Source organism: Apium graveolens, chromosome 2 (genome assembly GCF_009905375.1).
Source record: "Apium graveolens cultivar Ventura chromosome 2, ASM990537v1, whole genome shotgun sequence".
Taxonomy (NCBI): domain Eukaryota; kingdom Viridiplantae; phylum Streptophyta; class Magnoliopsida; order Apiales; family Apiaceae; genus Apium; species Apium graveolens.
In genome coordinates this window covers 171,581,821-171,591,308 of record NC_133648.1, presented here as the reverse complement: position 1 = coordinate 171,591,308, position 9,488 = coordinate 171,581,821, and positions in this window count along the sequence as shown.

Sequence of the window (9,488 nt, the reverse complement as noted above, 5' to 3'; positions counted from 1 at the left end):
TGACTTCTCTATAACACTAAATCTGTGACTTGTACAGATCTTGACTTGGAACATTTTTCCAAAAACATATTTATTCTACTCCAAACTTCTTCATAATTATTCTGAGGCATGATCTTCTTGATCTTCTTCCAGATAGAATTTTTAGGCTTGATACTGTTTAAAGAAAAAGACTCCCGTCTACTCTTTTGACATTTTTACAGACTTAAAATTTTACAAGTACAAAATACAAACTAAGATTAAAATACAACTTACTTAGGGTTGTCAATTTGACTTAGTTTTGTTAAAGTACAGGCATATCTTGCACAACATTCCCATATGAGGGTAAGATAAGCTAGAAGGGGGTTGAATAGATTATCACCTTTTTAAAATTTAGAACTTGGTTTTTTCAAAGTTTCTTACTCTTTTAAAATTTATTACTTACCAACAAGTAATTTAAATTGCAGAAGTAAAAGTGCGAAAAAAGATAGTGCGACACAGTCAATTTTATCCTGGTTCACGGTGGCTACCTCAGCAAATAGAGTCCACTCACCCCTACTCCAGTCCACAAGCTCCTCCCCTTCACGAGATTTTCTGTATTGTAAAGAATCTTCTTTATAGTAGGCGGAGTAAACTTTACAAACACTATCTAATTATCTGTGAGCGTTACACACATATAACCTCCTCAAAAAATAGCTAACTACAAATTACACGAACTATCTCAGAGCATAACACCTAGTCACCTCCTCCAGAACTCATAAACCCCTTTGGTAGACTAAGTACTTCTTTTTCTTTGCGGGTCTCGGCTCTTAGATATTAGGTCTCGGGTCTTTCCTTTTTCTCATGGTACGAAGGCTACTAACTCCCCGTTAGTATGCCCAAGACTTGGGTCATCTCACTTCACCTCACTGCAAAGAAAAGAATACTAGCTACAAGCAACAATATATTTGAGATATATATTAATTTGGCTCACACTACTCTATTATGTGTTAAAGTATAACTCGAGAAAAATCAAAAGGAGGATTCTGCACACAAGTATATGCACGATAAGAAATTAAACGAGAATAAAACACACACTACACACACGTACTTAATATATATATATATAACTATTGAACTCACCGGCTATCTGTTGATAATAAATTGTCTAAGCTATTAGGTATTGGAGCGACCTTGAGAGATACAAATTATATTCTGACTATATATACATATACACTGCAATATTATATTATTAGGCTTTCGCCACGCTATTGTGGGTTAGTTTAAACACACAAACACTATACGCACATGAAAAAGTATTTAAACACACAAGCAATCAAGTGAAATTTAAATATATATATATATATATATATATAATATTTGGTTGAATATATAAAGAGAAAGGGACCGAATATTTCACTTTATAAAAAACAAGTTCAAGTAGTCATGTTACTTTAAGTCTTCTTAAAATATTTTAAACTAAAGAACTAAGAACTTAGTTGAACAAGAACTAAAGGAACCCACTTTTGATTATAATGTAACAAGTTTTAAACCACTCGATAAAACTAATTTACTCTTTTAAGCCCCGAATCAAAAGATCGTTAAAACACTATGTGACGGACTCAACCCCGGGGTCAGGAGTTGATGTCACCCAACACAAATACCAAAATATAAACAACAAGATTATTTTTAATATATGCTAACTTGACCCCAAACCAAGATCCGATCCAGGTTCAAGTATGATTCAGGTTCACATTATTACAAACCATTTATTCAACATCTAACACACTCTGACTTTATTCAGCAACTCATCAGACCACACATGGCCTGATAAACACTACCTCAGAGGAGCCTGGTCCTGAAGGGGTGGGAACACGGGTCTGTCTGACTGGTCTTCTAGGCATCTGTGACATATATACATAACAGTTGCAAGGGTGAGCATAATCGCTAAGCAGTACCAACATATGAATAACAGGATAAAAACAGTAACATAAACAATAATAGGAACAGAGATATAATCATGTCAACAACATTATATAATGAAAAACTGAGATAACTGGATACCACTGTCTAGCATGCTTTTGATAAAACAACGTAGTAGTGTGTTGTGTAAGTACCAGAGTCCAATTTTAGCATGATATTCACATTTATAAAACCATTGTATCAACCACTTATTCCCTTACGGGATCATAAATCCAAATCAGATACGTAACAGATATGTGTGAAGACAGCTGATCAGGCTATCAACACCAGACGGCTCCAACTGCCATCCCATTTACCTGTTCCGAAACTCAGAGACTAGCTAGGTCTCTGACCTGCTGGACTAATCGGTTATATGGTGCGCGCAACCGAATTAGCCTCTTATGCCACCTCAATAGGCCTACTCTGGCCCCTATGTATTCCATATCTGATCATTTCATCCAGTTTCCAAAACACTTGTACCTATCTCATTTTCAAAACCATTCATTTTAACAACACACATGGGAAATCTAGTTCACAAATCATTTTATTCGACATGGGTACCTTTCGAAGTTACTTTTCCCCAAAACATGTTTAAAACAGTGATTTATAACTATAGGGGACACGTAACTTAAAACATTTATGTTCGATTACGAGATTAAAACAATAGCTATTCATATGTACTAAACCATAAAAGAATGGTCAGGGGTACTTGCCTTGCAACGCTTTACAAAACCCTAAGTAGCTTTCACGCTGACTTCGGTCCTGGTGAAACTCGACTGGGATCTACAAATAAAGAGTACCCTAATCAGTTATACCGACATGCTTGATATCCTCAAATCCTAATAACCCAATCCGATAACCCGACTCGTACAGCTATTATACACATAATCACGTAATCCGAACATAATTAGGGTAACATGTATAATATAAATAAGTACGTTTTAAAATATATTTGTAGAAAATTTTGGCAGTAACTACTTTGTTTATAAGCCTACCCGTCGATTACAATCGACGTTAACAATCACAACAATTCACAATCTCTTCACAATATCAATTCCACAATCTCATGATAATTTCTGTAAATTCCCAACATATAATTTATTTGTTTATAAAATATAGGACTCAGAACAACGTCATCACCATCCACTGTCCGCTCATGATGACTCATTGCGGTACGGCGGCAAAATTCTCGGGGTTCTCGATTACTCGAATTCCAACGTGAAAATTTCACCGATTACAAAACAATTTTCCCTCAAGAATTATAACATCACGATTATTTAGTCATAATTAATTCCTGCAGAAAATCAATTGATAAATTAATAACACTAATTCGAATTAACTGGAATCAGACAACAGGCAACAAACAATCCAAAACACGGCTACACGCATGCACAATGCGTGCAACAACAACACAACACAGGCGGGTCGCCTCACCGGATGAAACCGGCGGCAATCAAAAATAGAGGAACCGGCAACAACAACAAAGAAGAGAAACAAGGAACTAAACATCCATACTCAACTGACTACATGCATATATATGTATATATATACTCACAATCAATTAAGCACAGAACCGAGCACCAATCGGAAAAGAAACAAGAACAGCAGCGATGAAACTCACTGGAAACGGTAGAAAAACAGAGGAACAGAGATGAAGAAGAAATAGGAGGAAGGAGAAACAATCGAAGAAACGAAGCAGGGAGAGGGAGAATCGAGAGATACAGCCGAGAGCAAAGAGAGATTGATGTTTAGGAAATAATATGACAGCCACACGTGTCCTGCAAAAACAGGATACGTGTTAATTTATTAACACGTGTCCCTGAATTCCCGGGACCCAATTTTAATCCCGACTTCATATTTTTAACGAACAAAGTATAATTGAAAACGTATCGAAATAAATCCCAACAAATCTGAAAAGGTTAGGAATATCACGAAGTAATTAAAAATATAATTAGCGAAATTTTAAAATGATGTTCAAAACACAATTTATACCCGCTTTTTAACCATTAAACGACGCAACGCGCGGGTAAAATGAATCCCGAAAATTTCCAAAATATTTTTAAAATTCTCAGAATAATACGAACTTAATAAAATATGAGTTTCATGGATTTTGAAGATTTATGGAATTAAATATGGAATTTATACATAAACACACTCAAAAAATCATTTAAAGATAAATAATTAATGAAATATTGATTTCTCAATTTTATAAAGTCCTAAAAATAATTATTGAAATTATAAAATTATAAAACAAATTTTAAAGATAATCCAAATATTTTTGAAATTAAAACTGTAATAAAATCACTTTTACAAGCACAACAAAACCACATATCTTGATAATAAATCTCAAAAATCCATACCCTATCTCAACAGATCACTGATAATTAGTAAATATCCAAACACTGCTGCCAAAATTTAGTACACACATTTTATTTAATTATTTATACCTTTATTACACTTTGAAAATATTAAAAATAAAAGAATATACACGAGTTGTTATATCCTTTCCCCTTAAAAAGATTCTGCCTCCAGAATCTGACTTAGTTAAACAAATGAGGATATTTATCAAGCATGTCTGACTCTAATTCCCAGGTAGACTCTTCTACTCGAGGGTTTCTCCATAAGACTTTCACTATGGGGATCGACTTATTCCTAAGGACTCGCTCTTTACGGTCTACGATTTTGATCGGTTGTTCCACATAGGACAAATCCGGCTGCAGCTCAATCGGGTCATATTCTATGACTTGATTCGAACTAGGGATATAGGGTTTCAACATAGATACGTTGAACACATTGTGAATGTGCTGCCACTGCGGTGGTAATGTTATCTCGTAAGCTACCTTTCCCACTTTCTTCAAAACCTCAAAGGGTCCTATAAACCTGGGGCTAAGTTTTCCTTTCTGACCAAATCGTACCAACCCTTTCTAAGGTGATACCTTTAGTAACACCAGAGCTCCTATCTCGAAGTTCATATATTTCCTATGCAGATCTGCATTGTTTCTCTGTCTATCTTGGGCTGCTTCTAACCTTTTCCGAATCAATACTATTGCATCTCTGGTTTGCTGAACCAACTCGGGACTTACAATTTCTTCTCTCCTACTTCATCCCAATACAACGGTGATCTACACTTACGACCATACAAAGCTTCGTAAGGCGGCATCCCGATACTGGCATGGTAACTGTTATTAAACGAGAACTCAATCAAAGGTAGGTGTTCATCCCAATTACCCTTAAAATCCAAAACACAGACTCTCAACATATACTCTATGGTCTGAATTGTTCTTTCACTTTGGCCGTCTGTCTGAGGATGATAAGCGATGCTTATATTCAACTTTGTTCCTAGGCACTCTTAGAATTTAGTCCAAAACCTGGAATTGAATCTCAGGTCTCGATCTGACACTATAGATACAGGCACTCCATGTTTGGTAACTATCTCATCCAAGTATAACTTAACTAACTTTTCCAACGAATACCTTTCATTGATCGGGAGAAAATGCGCTGACTTGGTCAATCTATCAATGATTACCCAAATAGCATCGTGATTTGCTCTCGTCCTTGGCAATCCTACTACAAAATCCATAGCAATCTCTTCCCACTTCCATTGGGGAATCTCCAGAGGTTGTAACAATCCACTTGGTCGTTGATGTTCCGCTTTCACTGTTTGACATACGTGACACTTGCTAACCCAATTGGCAATATCTTTCTTCATTCCTGGCCACCAAAAGTTTTTCTTCAAGTCTTGGTACATCTTAGTACTACCAGGGTGGATAGAAAACCTAGAGTTATGCGCTTCGTGTAATAATTCATTCTTCAATTCCGTTACATTAGGAATCCAAACTCTGGATGAAAATCTATACAAACCTTGGTTATCCTTGTGAGTACACAACTCTTCTCCCATTAAAGTATCCAACTCTTGTTCCATAACTCCTTCTTGATACCTTCTGATCTTTTCCATTAATTCCGGCTGGAAAGTAACTTCATATAGCTTCTCCTGACTCTCACTTGGTACTCGAACCTCAATCTCCACCCTTTCCAAGTTCCGTGCTAGTTCGTCCGCAATCCGAACCATATTCAATTTCTCCTTCCTGCTCAAGGCATCAGCCACCACATTGGCTTTACCTGGGTGATAATGAATCGAACAATCGTAGTCCTTAATCAATTCCAACCACCTTCTCTGTCTCATGTTCAAATCCTTCTGCGTGAATATGTACTTCATGCTCTTATGATCCATATAAATAACGCATTTCTCTCCATACAAGTAATGACGCCATAACTTCAGAGCAAACACTATAGCCGCCAACTCAAGGTCATGAACTGGATATTTCTGCTCGTGAGGCTTTAGTTTCTTGGAGGCATAGGTGATAACTTTGTCATGTTGCATTAGTACACAACCCAATCCTTTCAAAGAAGCGTCGCTATAGATCACAAAGTTCCCCGTCTTATCTGGCAATGCTAATACTGGAACTTTCCTCACACTTTTCCGTCCAAATGAACTTCTCATTCTTCATGGTCAACTTGGTTAATGGGGATGTAATTTTCGAGAAATCTTTCACAAATCTGCGATAATATCCAGCCAATCCAAGAAAACTTCTTATTTCCGTCGGAGTCTTCGGTTGCTCCCACCTGGATACGGATTCAATCTTTACTGGGTCTACTTTGATACCTTCCTTACTCACCACATGACCAAGAAACTGTACCTCTGTCAGCCAAAACTCACACTTGGAGAACTTTGCATATAATTGCTTTTCTCTGAACTTCTAAAGGGCAATCCGTAGATGCGTTGCGTGATCTTCTGGATTCTTTGAATATATGAGGATGTCATCAATAAATACAATAACAAACTTATCCAGATACTCCTTATACACCCTATTCATTAGATCCATAAAAGCCGCTGGCCCATTTGTCAATCCAAACGACATCACTAGAAACTCATAATGGCCATACCTTGTTCTGAATGCAGTCTTGGGGATATCTTCGGGATTTATCTTCAGTTGATGGTAGCCAGACCTTAAATCAATCTTTGAGAAGTAACACGCCCCCTTAAGCTGATCAAACAAATTGTCGATGCGTGGCAAGGGATACTTGTTCTTTATTGTCAACTTATTCAACTCTCTGTAGTCAATGCACAATCTCATACTTCCGTCTTTCTTCTTTACGAATAATACTGGGGCACCCCACGGAAAAACACTGGGTCGAATAACTCCCTTATCCAATAAATTCTGAAGTTGCTTAGCCAATTCTTTCATTTCCATTGGGGCCTTAGAAACTGGTTCAGCTCCAGGTATCAAATCAATAGAGAACTTTATCTCTCGGTCAGGTGGTAATCCTGGTAACCCTTCTGGGAAAACGTCAGGGAATTCTCTCACTATGGGAATCTCATCCAAAGTAGGGGTCTCTTTCTTCGTATCCACCACATGAGCCAAATACGCCTCACATCCTTGCCGTAACAATCTCTTTTCTTGCATTGCTGAAAGGAACTTTTTATCTTGCCTCTGTCCTTGATAGCTGGTTCTTTTATTATCTGGGGTGTACATTGTTAGGTATGAATTCAACACAGAGGGGGGGTGAATGTGTTTTGGATTAAATGTTTGATTTTCGATCGACTTAGGCTTTAGCAGTTGGTAGTTGTTAATGATTTAGTAGAATGGATGTTAAACATAAATAGATGTGCAAATATGTAAAACAAAGATCTTCAAAACTCACTTAATTTTATATTAAAAATCAAGCAGTGTTTTCCTACAAAATCTCTAAGTTCTTTTTTTAGAGCTTAGCTTCTTTCTTGAGAGAGAACACCCAAATTTTCTATTCTGATTTTTCTACTTAACTAGAGGACCAGTGTTAACTTTATAACACAGTTAACTGCTGGTTTACACGGTGGATAATAAACATGCTATTAGCTTTTCTAAACTGTCACTTGTCATTTCTATTTATAGAAAAGCAAATCTTCCATTTCTGGCTTAGCATATCTTTAGCATCCCGTGATTACTTTAATCTCCTCTGTCAGTTAATCTTTGCCATTGATCTTGCACATCTCTCAAGCTGCTTTGTGTAGACTTGTCAATCCAGCTGTGTGAATTGTTTATTGATTTGCAACCTTGGATATTGAACTGTTCTGCAATTCTGTACTTAGAGAAATTTCTTCACTTCGAGATCTCCAATTAAGCTGTAGAGAACTCGACATCTAGATAGACATGTTGGCTTGTCGATATCTCTGAAACTTCATTGTTAACTTAACTTATGGACAACTCTGAGTTCCCTAGTGAATTTTAGTTTATCGATAACTCAGAGTTCTCTAATGGACTTTGGCTTATCGATAACTCAGAGTTCTCTAATGAATGTATACTTGTCGATATCTCTTAGTTCTCGAATTGGTATCTGACTTATCGATATCTCCAATAGCAATTCCTGAGTTCTCTACACCCGGTGGATGTTGCTTATCTGTCGGGTAGACATTGCTCATCCGTCGAGTAGATATTGATCATCCGTCGGGTAGACATTGCTCATCCGTCGGGTAGATGTTATTCATCCGTCGGTACTCTCTGGAGTTTAAATGACTTCTCGATAAGTCATTCTGGAGTTCTCGAATGATTTCTCTATAACACTAATTCTGTGACTTGTAGAGATCTTGACTTAGAATGTTTTACACCAAACAGATTTATTCAACTCCAAGCTTCTTCATAATTCTTCTGAGGCATGATCTTCTTCCAGATAGAATTCTTAGGCTTGACACTGTTTAGAAAAAAATGCTCCAGTCTGCTCCATTTACATTTTACAGACATTAAGTGTTACAAGTATGAATTACAGATTAAGGTTACAATACAACTAATCTTAGGGTTGTCAGTATGACTTAGTCTTGTTATAATACAGGCATGTCTTGCACAACAATCTCCCCCAATTTGTGAGAAGATTGCTTATCACAAATTCATGCCTGTTAAGAAGACTAGCCCCAAGTTAAAGAATGAAAATAAAATAATACAAAAGCTGATACAACACTTGTACAATGAATATTTGACAGTTTACAATAATTAAGTAAAGGCTGAGCTGTCTGATTCTTTGTCAATTATGTTCTTAATTTGCACAAGTATTTCCAATTCTTCTAGGATGGGGGTGTCATTTAGAGCCTCTATTAGTTTCAGCAAATCTGGCTTAGGATATCTAGCTAACATCCCTATCCTGTAACTTGACAAAGAGCCAGCTTTTATATTCAGAAATCTTCCATCCTTTGATATTCTGCTCTTGCCTGCTGCCTTCAACTCTTCTGATCTTCTGATATACTCAGATTATAGATGTTGATGATATTATTAGCTCCGGTTGTCTTTGACATTCTTTTGAGGCATAATTCTTTGACATCATCTATTATATATTACATACATAACAACTCTCTTTTTCTTACAGTCAATATACGCCTGATATGGAGACAACCAATCCATGCCTAGAATAACATCAAAGTCTCCCAACTCAAAAGGTATTAGGTCAATAGGGAACATATATCCTGAAATCTCTAAGGAGCATTTAGGACAAAATTGACTTACGAACACTTTATCTTTATTAGCCACTTCAATGGTCAAAGG